This window comes from Rhodnius prolixus, unplaced genomic scaffold, assembly GCF_049639745.1.
Source record: "Rhodnius prolixus isolate KJV_2025 unplaced genomic scaffold, Rpr scaffold_7, whole genome shotgun sequence".
NCBI classification, from domain to species: domain Eukaryota; kingdom Metazoa; phylum Arthropoda; class Insecta; order Hemiptera; family Reduviidae; genus Rhodnius; species Rhodnius prolixus.
Window position 1 is genome coordinate 39311751 of NW_027411582.1, and position 15189 is coordinate 39326939.

At 30.3% G+C, this 15189-nt stretch overlaps 1 protein-coding gene across 18 annotated transcripts in view; it reads right to left on the reverse strand.

Annotated features, from left to right (window-relative positions):
• Positions 1–15189, reverse strand: part of LOC141447606 (calmodulin-binding transcription activator 2-like) — a 171953-nt gene that overhangs the window by 96419 nt on the left and 60345 nt on the right. The gene's annotated exons all lie outside the window — the stretch shown is intronic.

A 15189-nucleotide genomic window follows, 5' to 3' on the forward strand; every position in this document is an offset into this window, starting at 1 on the left:
ATAAAGAAAATGAACAAAATCTCAAAATTTCCTGCCCTATATCTATTTCAAAAATTGAGGTAGAAAGCTGTAGTTTTGCACAAATGATAAGGTAAAAGAGTACTATAATTCTACAGATTCTCGCAGGTCTATCGCTAATAACACCGGAGATACAGCAATTTTAAATATAAAGAAAATGAATAAAATCTCAAAATTTCCTGCCCTATATCTATTTCAAAAATTGAGATAGAAAGCTGTAATTTTGCCAAAAATGTTAAGGTAAAAGAGTACAATAATTCTACAGATTCTCGCAGGTCTATCAATAATAAGGCAGGAGATACAGCAATTTTAAATATAAAGAAAAAGAACAAAATCTCAAAATTTCCTACCCTAAATCTTTTTCAAAAATTGAGATAGAAAGCTGTAGTTTCGCACAAATGTTAAGGTAAAAGAGTACTATAATTCTACAGATTCTCGCAGGTCTATCACTAATAAGACTGGGGAAACAGCAATTTTAAATATAAAGAAAATGAACAAAATCTCGAAATTTCCTGCCCTATATCTATTTCAAAAATTGAGGTAGAAAGCTGTAGTTTTGCACATATGTTAAAATAAAAGAGTACTATAATTCTAGAGATTCTCGCAGGTCTATCACTAATAAGACCGGAGATACAGCAATTCTAAATATAAAGGAAATGAACAAAATCTCAAAATTTCCTGCCCTATATCTATTTCAAAAATTGTGATAGAAAGCTGTAGTATTGCACAAATGTTAAGGTAAAAAAGTACTTTAATTGTACAGATTATCGCAGGGCTATCATTAATAAGACTGGAGATACAGCAATTTTAACTATTAAGAAAATGAACAAATTCTCAAAATTTCCTGCCCTATATCTTTTTCAAAAATTGAGATAGAAAGCTGTAGTTTTGCAGAAATTTTAAGGTAAAAGAGTACTATAATTCTACAGATTCTCCCAGGTCTATCACTAATAAGGCAGGAGATACAGCAATTTTAAATATAAAGAAAAAGAACAAAATCTCAAAATTTCCTACCCTTTATCTTTTTCAAAAATTGAGATAGAAAGCTGTAGTTTTGCACAAATGTTAAGGTAAAAGAGTACTGAAATTCTACAGATTCTCGCCGGTCTATCACTAATAAGACCGGAGATACAGCAATTTTAAATATAAAGAAATTGAAAAAAATCTCAAAATTTCCTGCCCTATATCTTTTTCAAAAATTGAGATAAAAAGCTGTAATTTTGCACAAAAGTTAAGGTAATAGAGTACTATAATTTTGCAGTTTATCGCAGGTCTATCATAAATAAGACCGGAGATACAGCAATTTTAAATATAAAGAAAATGAACAAAATCTCAAAATTTCTTGCCCTATATCTTTTTCAAAAATTGAGATAGAAAGCTGTAGTTTTGCACAAATGTTAAGGTAAAAGAGTACTATTATTCTACAGATTCTCGCAGGTCTATCTCTAATAAGACCGCAGATATAGCAATTTTAAATATAAAGAAAATGAAGAAAATCTCAAAATTTCCTGCCCTATATCTATTTCAAAAATTGAGATAGAAAGCTGTAATTTTGCAAAAAATGTTAAGGTAAAAGAGTACAATAATTCTACAGATTCTCGCAGGTCTATCAATAATGAGGCAGGAGATAAAGCAATTTTAAATATAAAGAAAAAGAAAAAAATCTCAAAATTTCCTGCCCTAAATCTTTTTCAAAAATTGAGATAGAAAGCTGTAGTTTTGCACAAATGTTAAGGTAAAAGAGTACTATAATTGTACAGATTCTCACAGGTCTATCACTAATAAGACCGGAGATACAGCAATTGTAAATATAAAGAAAATGAATAAAATCTCAAAATTTCCTGCCCTATATCTTTTTCAACAATTGAGATAGAAAGCTCTAATTTTGCCAAAATGTTAAGGTAAAAGAGTACTATAATTCTACAGATTCTCGCAGGTCTATCACTAATAAGACCGGAGATACAGCAATTGTAAATATAAACAAAATGAATAAAATCTCAAAATTTCCTGCCCTATATCTTTTTCAACAATTGAGATAGAAAGCTGTAATTTTGCACAAATGTTAAGGTAAAAGAGTACAATAATTCTACAGATTCTCGCAGGTCTATCACTAATAAGACCGGAGATACAGCAATTTTAAATATAAAGAAAATGAATAAAATCTCAAAATTTCCCGCCCTATATCTTTTTCAAAAATTGAGATAGAAAGCTGTAATTTTGCACAAATGTTAAGGTAAAAGAGTACAATAATTCTACAGATTCTCGCAAGTCTATCACTAATAAGGCAGGAGATACAGCAATTTTAAATATAAAGAAAAAGAACAAAATCTCAAAATTTTCTGCCCTATATCTTTTTCAAAAATTGAGATAGAAAGCTGTAGTTTTGCACAAATGTTAAGGTAAAACAGTACTACAATTCTACAGATTCTCGCAGGTCTATCACTAATAAGGCAGGGGATGCAGCAATTTTAAATATAAAGAAAAAGAAAAAAATCTCAAAATTTCCTGCGCTATATCTTTTTCAAAAATTGAGATAGAAAGCTGTAATTTTGCACAAATGTTAAGGTAAAAGAGTACAATAATTCTATAGATTCTCGCAGGTCTATCACTAATAAGGCAGGAGATACAGCAATTTTAAATATAAAGAAAGTCTCAAAATTTCCTGCGCTATATCTTTTTCAAAAATTGAGATAGAAAACTGTAGATTTGCACAAATGTTAAGGTAAATGAGTACTATAATTCTACAGATTCTCGCAGGTCTATCACTAATAAGACCGGAGATACAGCAATTTTAAATATAAAGAAAATGAATAAAATCTCAAAATTTCCTGCCCTATATCTTTTTAAAAATTGAGATAGAAAGCTGTAGTTTTGCACAAATGTTAAGGTAAAAGAGTACTATAATTTTACAGATTCTCCCAGGTCTATCACTAATAAGACCGGAGATACAGCAATTTTAAATATAAAGAAAATGAATAAAAGCTCAAAATTTCCCGCCCTATATCTTTTTCAAAAAATGAGATAGAAAGCTGTAATTTTGCACAAATGTTAAGGTACAAGAGTACAATAATTCTATAGATTCTCGCTGGTCTATCACTAATAAGGCAGGAGATACAGCAATTTTAAATATAAAGAAAAAGAACAAAATCTCAAAATTTCCTGCCCTATATCTTTTTCAAAAATTGAGATAGAAAGCTGTAGTTTTGCACAAATGTTAAGGTAAAAGAGTACTATAATTGTACAGATTTTCGCAGGTCTATCACTAATAAGACCGGAGATACAGCAATTGTAAATATAAAGAAAATGAATAAAATCTCAAAATTTCCTGCACTATATCTTTTTCAACATTTGAGATAGAAAGCTGTAATTTTGCAAAAATGTTAAGGTAAAAGAGTACTATAATTCTACAGATTCTCGCAGGTCTATCACTAATAAGACCGGAGATACAGCAATTGTAAATAAAAACAAAATGAATAAAATCTCAAAATTTCCTGCCCTATATCTTTTTCAACAATTGAGATAGAAAGCTGTAATTTTGCACAAATGTTAAGGTAAAAGAGTACTATAATTCTACAGATTCTCGCAGGTCTATCACTAATAAGACCGCAGATACAGCAATTTTAAATATAAAGAAAATGAACAAAATCTCAAAATTTCCTGCCCTATATCTATTTCAAACATTGAGGTAGAAAGCTGTAGTTTTGCACATATGTTAAGATAAAAGAGTACTATTACTCTACAGATTCTCGCAGGTCTATCACTAATAAGACCGCAGATACAGCAATTTTAAATATGAAGAAAATGAATAAAATCTCAAAATTTCCTGCCCTATATCTTTTTCAAAAATTGAGATAGAAAGCTGTAATTTTGCAAAAATGTTAAGGTATAAGAGTGCTATAATTCTACATATTCTCACAGGTCTATCACTAATAAGACCGCAGATAAAGCAATTTTAAATATAAAGAAAATGAACAAAATCTCAAAATTTCCTGCCCTATATCTATTTCAAAAATTGAGGTAGAAAGCTGTAGTTTTGCACATATGTTAAGATAAAAGAGTACTATAATTCTACAGATTCTCGCAGGTCTATCACTAATAAGACCGGAGATACAGCAATTTTAAATATGAAGAAAATGAACAAAATGTCAAAATTACCTGCCCAATATCATTTTCAAAAATTGAGATAGAAAGATGTAGTTTTGCACAAATGTTAAGGTAAAAGAGTACTATAATTCTACTGATTCTCGCAGGTCTATCACTAATAAGAAAGGAGATACAGCAATTTTAAATATAAAGAAAATGAATAAAATCTCAAAATTTCCTGCCCTATATCATTTTCAAAAATTGAAATAGAAAGCTGTAGTTTTGCACAAATGTTAAGGTAAAAGAGTACTATAATTCTACAGATTCTCCCAGGTCTATCAGTAATAAGACCGGAGATACAGCAATTTTAAATATAAAGAAAATGAATAAAATCTCAAAATTTCCTGCCCTATATCTTTTTTAACAATTGAGATAGAAAGCTGTAATTTTGCAAAAATGTTAAGGTAAAAGAGTGCTATAATTCTACATATTCTCGCAGGTCTATCACTAATAAGACCGCAGATACAGCAATTTTAAATATAAAGAAAATGAACAAAATCTCAAAATTTCCTGCCCTATATCTATTTCAAAAATTGAGGTAGAAAGCTGTAGTTTTGCACAAATGTTAAGGTAAAAGAGTACAATAATTCTACAGATTCTCGCAGGTCTATCACTAATAAGGCAAGAGATACAGCAATTTTAAATATAAAGAAAAAGAAGAAAATCTCAAAATTTCCTGCCCTATATCTTTTTCAAAAATTGTGATAGAAAGCTGTAGTATTGCACAAATGTTAAGGTAAAAAAGTACTTTAATTGTACAGATTATCGCAGGGCTATCATTAATAAGGCAAGAGATACAGCAATTTTAAATATAAAGAAAAAGAAGAAAATCTCAAAATTTCCTGCCCTATATCTTTTTCAAAAATTGTGATAGAAAGCTGTAGTATTGCACAAATGTTAAGGTAAAAGAGTACAATAATTCTACTGATTCTCGCAGGTCTATCACTAATAAGGCAAGAGATACAGCAATTTTAAATATAAAGAAAATGAAGAAAGTCTCAAAATTTCCTGCCCTATATCTTTTTCAAAAATTGTGATAGAAAGCTGTAGTATTGCACAAATGTTAAGGTAAAAAAGTACTTTAATTGTACAGATTATCGCAGGGCTATCATTAATAAGACTGGAGATACAGCAATTTTAACTATTAAGAAAATGAACAAATTCTCAAAATTTCCTGCCCTATATCTTTTTCAAAAATTGAGATAGAAAGCTGTAGTTTTGCAGAAATTTTAAGGTAAAAGAGTACTATAATTCTACAGATTCTCCCAGGTCTATCACTAATAAGGCAGGAGATACAGCAATTTTAAATATAAAGAAAAAGAACAAAATCTCAAAATTTCCTACCCTTTATCTTTTTCAAAAATTGAGATAGAAAGCTGTAGTTTTGCACAAATGTTAAGGTAAAAGAGTACTGAAATTCTACAGATTCTCGCCGGTCTATCACTAATAAGACCGGAGATACAGCAATTTTAAATATAAAGAAATTGAAAAAAATCTCAAAATTTCCTGCCCTATATCTTTTTCAAAAATTGAGATAAAAAGCTGTAATTTTGCACAAAAGTTAAGGTAATAGAGTACTATAATTTTGCAGTTTATCGCAGGTCTATCATAAATAAGACCGGAGATACAGCAATTTTAAATATAAAGAAAATGAACAAAATCTCAAAATTTCTTGCCCTATATCTTTTTCAAAAATTGAGATAGAAAGCTGTAGTTTTGCACAAATGTTAAGGTAAAAGAGTACTATTATTCTACAGATTCTCGCAGGTCTATCTCTAATAAGACCGCAGATATAGCAATTTTAAATATAAAGAAAATGAAGAAAATCTCAAAATTTCCTGCCCTATATCTATTTCAAAAATTGAGATAGAAAGCTGTAATTTTGCAAAAAATGTTAAGGTAAAAGAGTACAATAATTCTACAGATTCTCGCAGGTCTATCAATAATGAGGCAGGAGATAAAGCAATTTTAAATATAAAGAAAAAGAAAAAAATCTCAAAATTTCCTGCCCTAAATCTTTTTCAAAAATTGAGATAGAAAGCTGTAGTTTTGCAAAAATGTTAAGGTAAAAGAGTGCTATAATTCTACAGATTCTCGCAGGTCTATCACTAATAAGACTGGGGAAACAGCAATTTTAAATATAAAGAAAATGAACAAAATCTCAAAATTTCCTGCCCTATATCTATTTCAAAAATTGAGGTAGAAAGCTGTAGTTTTGCACATATGTTAAGATAAAAGAGTACTATAATTCTACAGATTCTCGCAGGTCTATCACTAATAAGACCGGAGATACAGCAATTCTAAATATAAAGGAAATGAACAAAATCTCAAAATTTCCTGCCCTATATCTATTTCAAAAATTCAGGTAGAAAGCTGTAGTTTTGCACATATGTTAAGATAAAAGAGTACTATAATTCTACAGATTCTCGCAGGTCTATCACTAATAAGGCAGGAGATACAGCAATTTTAAATATAAAGAAAAAGAACAAAATCTCAAAATTTCCTGCCCTATATCTATTTCAAAAATTGAGATAGAAAGCTGTAATTTTGCAAAAAATGTTAAGGTAAAAGAATACAATAATTCTACAGATTCTCGCAGGTCTATCACTAATAAGGCAGGAGATACAGCAATTTTAAATATAAAGAAAAAGAACAAAATCTCAAAATATCCTGCCCTATAACTTTTTCAATAATTGAGATAGAAAGCTGTAATTTTGCAAAAATGTTAAGGTATAAGAGTGCTATAATTCTTCATATTCTAGCAGGTCTATCACTAATAAGACCGCAGATACAGCAATTTTAAATATAAAGAAAATGAACAAAATCTCAAAATTTCCTGCCCTATATCTATTTCAAAGATTCAGGTAGAAAGCTGTAGTTTTGCACATATGTTAAGATAAAAGAGTACTATAATTCTACAGATTCTCGCAGGTCTATCACTAATAAGACCGCAGATACAGCAATTTTAAATATAAAGAAAATGAACCAAATCTCAAAATTTCCTGCCCTATATCTATTTCAATAATTGAGGTAGAAAGCTGTAGTTTTGCAAAAATGTTAAGGTAAAAGAGTACTATAATTCTACAGATTCTCGCAGGTCTATCACTAATAAGACCGCAGATACAGCAATTTTAAATATAAAGAAAATGAACAAAATCTCAAAATTTCCTGCCCTATATCTATTTCAAAAATTGAGGTAGAAAGCTGTAGTTTTGCACATATGTTAAGGTAAAAGAGTACTATAATTCTACATATTCTCGCAGGTCTATCACTAATAAGACCGCAGATACAGCAATTTTAAATATAAAGAAAATGAACAAAATCTCAAAATTTCCTGCCCTATATCTATTTCAAAAATTGAGGTAGAAAGCTGTAGTTTTGCACAAATGATAAGGTAAAAGAGTACTATAATTCTACAGATTCTCGCAGGTCTATCGCTAATAACACCGGAGATACAGCAATTTTAAATATAAAGAAAATGAATAAAATCTCAAAATTTCCTGCCCTATATCTATTTCAAAAATTGAGATAGAAAGCTGTAATTTTGCCAAAAATGTTAAGGTAAAAGAGTACAATAATTCTACAGATTCTCGCAGGTCTATCAATAATAAGGCAGGAGATACAGCAATTTTAAATATAAAGAAAAAGAACAAAATCTCAAAATTTCCTACCCTAAATCTTTTTCAAAAATTGAGATAGAAAGCTGTAGTTTCGCACAAATGTTAAGGTAAAAGAGTACTATAATTCTACAGATTCTCGCAGGTCTATCACTAATAAGACTGGGGAAACAGCAATTTTAAATATAAAGAAAATGAACAAAATCTCGAAATTTCCTGCCCTATATCTATTTCAAAAATTGAGGTAGAAAGCTGTAGTTTTGCACATATGTTAAAATAAAAGAGTACTATAATTCTAGAGATTCTCGCAGGTCTATCACTAATAAGACCGGAGATACAGCAATTCTAAATATAAAGGAAATGAACAAAATCTCAAAATTTCCTGCCCTATATCTATTTCAAAAATTGTGATAGAAAGCTGTAGTATTGCACAAATGTTAAGGTAAAAAAGTACTTTAATTGTACAGATTATCGCAGGGCTATCATTAATAAGACTGGAGATACAGCAATTTTAACTATTAAGAAAATGAACAAATTCTCAAAATTTCCTGCCCTATATCTTTTTCAAAAATTGAGATAGAAAGCTGTAGTTTTGCAGAAATTTTAAGGTAAAAGAGTACTATAATTCTACAGATTCTCCCAGGTCTATCACTAATAAGGCAGGAGATACAGCAATTTTAAATATAAAGAAAAAGAACAAAATCTCAAAATTTCCTACCCTTTATCTTTTTCAAAAATTGAGATAGAAAGCTGTAGTTTTGCACAAATGTTAAGGTAAAAGAGTACTGAAATTCTACAGATTCTCGCCGGTCTATCACTAATAAGACCGGAGATACAGCAATTTTAAATATAAAGAAATTGAAAAAAATCTCAAAATTTCCTGCCCTATATCTTTTTCAAAAATTGAGATAAAAAGCTGTAATTTTGCACAAAAGTTAAGGTAATAGAGTACTATAATTTTGCAGTTTATCGCAGGTCTATCATAAATAAGACCGGAGATACAGCAATTTTAAATATAAAGAAAATGAACAAAATCTCAAAATTTCTTGCCCTATATCTTTTTCAAAAATTGAGATAGAAAGCTGTAGTTTTGCACAAATGTTAAGGTAAAAGAGTACTATTATTCTACAGATTCTCGCAGGTCTATCTCTAATAAGACCGCAGATATAGCAATTTTAAATATAAAGAAAATGAAGAAAATCTCAAAATTTCCTGCCCTATATCTATTTCAAAAATTGAGATAGAAAGCTGTAATTTTGCAAAAAATGTTAAGGTAAAAGAGTACAATAATTCTACAGATTCTCGCAGGTCTATCAATAATGAGGCAGGAGATAAAGCAATTTTAAATATAAAGAAAAAGAAAAAAATCTCAAAATTTCCTGCCCTAAATCTTTTTCAAAAATTGAGATAGAAAGCTGTAGTTTTGCAAAAATGTTAAGGTAAAAGAGTGCTATAATTCTACAGATTCTCGCAGGTCTATCACTAATAAGACTGGGGAAACAGCAATTTTAAATATAAAGAAAATGAACAAAATCTCAAAATTTCCTGCCCTATATCTATTTCAAAAATTGAGGTAGAAAGCTGTAGTTTTGCACATATGTTAAGATAAAAGAGTACTATAATTCTACAGATTCTCGCAGGTCTATCACTAATAAGACCGGAGATACAGCAATTCTAAATATAAAGGAAATGAACAAAATCTCAAAATTTCCTGCCCTATATCTATTTCAAAAATTCAGGTAGAAAGCTGTAGTTTTGCACATATGTTAAGATAAAAGAGTACTATAATTCTACAGATTCTCGCAGGTCTATCACTAATAAGGCAGGAGATACAGCAATTTTAAATATAAAGAAAAAGAACAAAATCTCAAAATTTCCTGCCCTATATCTATTTCAAAAATTGAGATAGAAAGCTGTAATTTTGCAAAAAATGTTAAGGTAAAAGAATACAATAATTCTACAGATTCTCGCAGGTCTATCACTAATAAGGCAGGAGATACAGCAATTTTAAATATAAAGAAAAAGAACAAAATCTCAAAATATCCTGCCCTATAACTTTTTCAATAATTGAGATAGAAAGCTGTAATTTTGCAAAAATGTTAAGGTATAAGAGTGCTATAATTCTTCATATTCTAGCAGGTCTATCACTAATAAGACCGCAGATACAGCAATTTTAAATATAAAGAAAATGAACAAAATCTCAAAATTTCCTGCCCTATATCTATTTCAAAGATTCAGGTAGAAAGCTGTAGTTTTGCACATATGTTAAGATAAAAGAGTACTATAATTCTACAGATTCTCGCAGGTCTATCACTAATAAGACCGCAGATACAGCAATTTTAAATATAAAGAAAATGAACCAAATCTCAAAATTTCCTGCCCTATATCTATTTCAATAATTGAGGTAGAAAGCTGTAGTTTTGCAAAAATGTTAAGGTAAAAGAGTACTATAATTCTACAGATTCTCGCAGGTCTATCACTAATAAGACCGCAGATACAGCAATTTTAAATATAAAGAAAATGAACAAAATCTCAAAATTTCCTGCCCTATATCTATTTCAAAAATTGAGGTAGAAAGCTGTAGTTTTGCACATATGTTAAGGTAAAAGAGTACTATAATTCTACATATTCTCGCAGGTCTATCACTAATAAGACCGCAGATACAGCAATTTTAAATATAAAGAAAATGAACAAAATCTCAAAATTTCCTGCCCTATATCTATTTCAAAAATTGAGGTAGAAAGCTGTAGTTTTGCACAAATGATAAGGTAAAAGAGTACTATAATTCTACAGATTCTCGCAGGTCTATCGCTAATAACACCGGAGATACAGCAATTTTAAATATAAAGAAAATGAATAAAATCTCAAAATTTCCTGCCCTATATCTATTTCAAAAATTGAGATAGAAAGCTGTAATTTTGCCAAAAATGTTAAGGTAAAAGAGTACAATAATTCTACAGATTCTCGCAGGTCTATCAATAATAAGGCAGGAGATACAGCAATTTTAAATATAAAGAAAAAGAACAAAATCTCAAAATTTCCTACCCTAAATCTTTTTCAAAAATTGAGATAGAAAGCTGTAGTTTCGCACAAATGTTAAGGTAAAAGAGTACTATAATTCTACAGATTCTCGCAGGTCTATCACTAATAAGACTGGGGAAACAGCAATTTTAAATATAAAGAAAATGAACAAAATCTCGAAATTTCCTGCCCTATATCTATTTCAAAAATTGAGGTAGAAAGCTGTAGTTTTGCACATATGTTAAAATAAAAGAGTACTATAATTCTAGAGATTCTCGCAGGTCTATCACTAATAAGACCGGAGATACAGCAATTCTAAATATAAAGGAAATGAACAAAATCTCAAAATTTCCTGCCCTATATCTATTTCAAAAATTGAGGTAGATAGCTGTAGTTTTGCACATATGTTAAGATAAATGAGTACTATAATTCTACAGATTCTCGCAGGTCTATCACTAATAAGACCGGAGATACAGCAATTCTAAATATAAAGGAAATGAACAAAATCTCAAAATTTCCTGCCCTATATCTATTTCAAAAATTGAGATAGAAAGCTGTAATTTTGCAAAAAATGTTAAGGTAAAAGAATACAATAATTCTACAGATTCTCGCTGGTCTATCACTAATAAGGCAGGAGATACAGCAATTTTAAATATAAAGAAAAAGAACAAAATCTCAAAATTTCCTGCCCTATATCTATTTCAAAAATTGAGGTAGAAAGCTGTAGTTTTGCACATATGTTAAGGTAAAAAAGTACTTTAATTGTACTGATTATCGCAGGGCTATCATTAATAAGACCGGAGATACAGCAATTCTAAATATAAAGAAAATGAACAAAATCTCAAAATTTCTTGCCCTATATCTTTTTCAAAAATTGAGATAAAAAGCTGTAGTTTTGCAGAAATGTTAAGGTAAAAGAGTACTATAATTCTACATATTCTCGCAGGTCTATCACTAATAAGACCGCAGATACAGCAATTTTAAATATAAAGAAAATGAACAAAATCTCAAAATTTCCTGCCCTATATCTATTTCAAAAATTGAGGTAGAAAGCTGTAGTTGTGCACATATGTTAAGATAAAAGAGTACTATAATTCTATAGATTCTCGCACGTCTATCGCTAATAAGACCGGAGATACAGCAATTCTAAATATAAAGGAAATGAACAAAATCTCAAAATTTCCTGCCCTATATCATTTTCAATAATTGAGATAGAAAGCTGTAATTTTGCAAAACTGTTAAGGTAAAAGAGTGCTATAATTCTACAGATTCTCGCAGGTCTATCACTAATAAGACTGGAGAAACAGCAATTTTAAATATAAAGAAAATGAATAAAATCTCAAAATTTCCTGCCCTATATCTTTTTCAAAATTTGAGATAGAAAGCTGTTGTTTTGCACAAATGATAAGGTAAAAGAGTACTATAATTCTACAGATTCTCGCAGGTCTATCGCTAATAAGACCGGAGATACAGCAATTTTAAATATAAAGAAAATGAATAAAATCTCAAAATTTCCTGCCCTATATCTTTTTCAAAAATTGAGATAGTAAGCTGTAATTTTGCACAAATGTTAAGGTAAAAGAGTTCAATAATTCTACAGATTCTCGCAGGTCTATCACTAATAAGGCAGGAGATACAGCAATTTTAAATATAAAGAAAAAGAACAAAATCTCAAAATTTCCTGCCCTATATCATTTTCAAAAAATGAGATAGAAAGCTGTAGTTTTGCACAAATGTTAAGGTAAAAGAGTACTATAATTCTACAGATTCTCGCAGGTCTATCACTAATAAGACTGGGGATACAGCAATTTTAAATATAAAGAAAATGAATAAAATCTCAAAATTTCCTGCCCTATATCTTTTTCAACAATTGAGATAGAAAGCTGTAATTTTGCAAAAATGTTAAGGTAAAAGAGTGCTATAATTCTACATATTCTCGCAGGTCTATCACTAATAAGACCGCAGATACAGCAATTTTAAATATAAAGAAAATTAACAAAATCTCAAAATTTCCTGCCCTATGTCTATTTCAAAGATTCAGGTAGAAAGCTGTAGTTTTGCACATATGTTAAGATAAAAGAGTACTATAATTCTACAGATTCTCGCAGGTCTATCACTAATAAGAGCGGAGAAACAGCAATTTTAAATATAAAGAAAATGAATAAAATCTCAAAATTTCCTGTCCTATATCTTTTTCAAAAATTGAGATAGAAAGTTGTAGTATTGCACAAATGTTAAGGTAAAAGAGTACTTTAATTGTACAGATTATCGCAGGTCTATCATTAATCTCCTTAACAAAAACTTACAGTTTAAAATGTTAAGTATAAGGGTTGATTAAACGCTAAAAGATACACAAATCAGCAAGTATCCATCATTTCATTTATACTTCATTGATATTATTTTAGTAATTTTACTGCATTAACTTTTCCTTCACATTTTTAGAATTTATTAGATGTCACAGACCCTTATGCTGGCCATTTTCATCTACAAAATATTTGTTCAAAACTGTAGACCGACTCTAACTTTGTTTTTTTCTACTTTAAAATGCATGTATATGTGACTACTCAGAATAATTCATCACTCATTTTATCATAATTATAATAAAAACATATTATGAATGAACTGGCCAGCATAAGGGTCTGTGACATCTAATAAATTCTAAAAATGTGAAGGAAAAGTTAATGCATTAAATTAACTTTAATAATATCAATGTAGTATAAATGAAATGATGGATAAGTTACATATCTGCTTTACAGATTTTTTTAAATTTGGAATAAGCAATTCTATCATAATATATATCAGGTTATATATATATATATAACCTGGTACCGTACCGTAACTACCACTGGAGAGATCTTTTTAAAGAATGATTATAGTTGCGGTCCCCAAACCATCCTCAATAACAATTTTTTTGAAAAAGCGTGTTGAATAAAATAGGAAGGTATTTGCACTTAAATAGCAAAATTAAACTGCGATTTCAGTACTTCCTTTTAAGAGGAGCAAGAAAAATAAACTGCGATTACAGTACTTCTCCCTAAAAGGCAAAGGGGCAAAGATTTTGAATCGAACGACAATTCATTGATGTAAATCGGTTCACTCATTGATAATTTTAACGATTGCAGTACTTCCTCTTAGTACGTGTAAGAGCATGATGGCACTTTACAGCCACGTAGAGGAGCTTTGATCACTTCTTCATGCTAAATTTTATCAAAATTGGATTAAGCGTTATAGAAATATTGGTAATAATAGTTTTAGAAAGGGCCTTATTTGGGTGGGGCAAACTCCCCTCCTTATGAGGCATAGCGTCGAGACTTTTAAAGTACAAGTCTGAACAAAATTTCGATTCGAATGACACTTCATTCATGAAAATCGGTTCACGTCTCGATAATTTGAAACGATTGCTATACTTCCTCTTAACAAGTGTAAGAGCAGAATGTCGTTTTAATGTTACGTAGGGAAGCCATAACCCTATGATCCTACCAAATTTTATCAAAATCGGGCCAAGATTTACAGAGTATTTAGTAATAATAATTTTGAAGGGGGCCTTATATACATTTAGCCCCAACTTCTGCCCCATTTGATATACAGCGTCGAGACCCCCAAAAGGCACATCTACATAAAATTCCGAATCGAATGACACCTCATTCATGAAAATCGGTTCTCGCGTTTAGGCGCTACGCAGTTTACACAAAAAAGGTAACAACAAGAACAAGAAAAACAATTTCTGAAATTGCCGTTTTTGCAACTTATTTCTCGAAATCTATTTCATCTACGAGTATGTTGTTGCAAAAAAATTACATTTATAAAGTAGAATTTGCTCTATATTTTATAGATAATTTGGGAATTTTATCTTTTATAGAAAAAGAGATAAAAATTGTCAAAGTTGGGTGTTTTTCAACTTTACGCTTTTTCGTGCTCTTTTTGACGATCAACCCTTATACAACTGTCTTACCGGACTACCCCTCTACAGCTTCAGCTAGTGTATTCGCTTGACATAAACATGACGTTAACCAGATGATCCATCGGAAACAGTAAGGCAGGAAGAGATAGAAATGTATGGAGATGTTCGGAGGTGTGTTGCGAGAACTTAATGGTAAAGTTTATTTAGTTTTGTATGGTTATAGTATTGCAGAGGAGAGTTCTCGTAGTTCATGGATAGCAGAAGCACAGTCAGAGAGGGAGGGGATATCGCAGGTCGTTATGTGCATTCTGGAAGCATAACTGCATTTATTAATATATTGGTGGAGGCGGTAAGTGCACCAGCTGGGCTAGTCGCCGCCACAAGAGATCTACTCCTCTACAGCTTCCACAAACTACCACCTTACCACCTGAACTGTACTCATGCACAATGATTCCAGGTAACAAATCTACCTGTAAACAGGCAAACCAC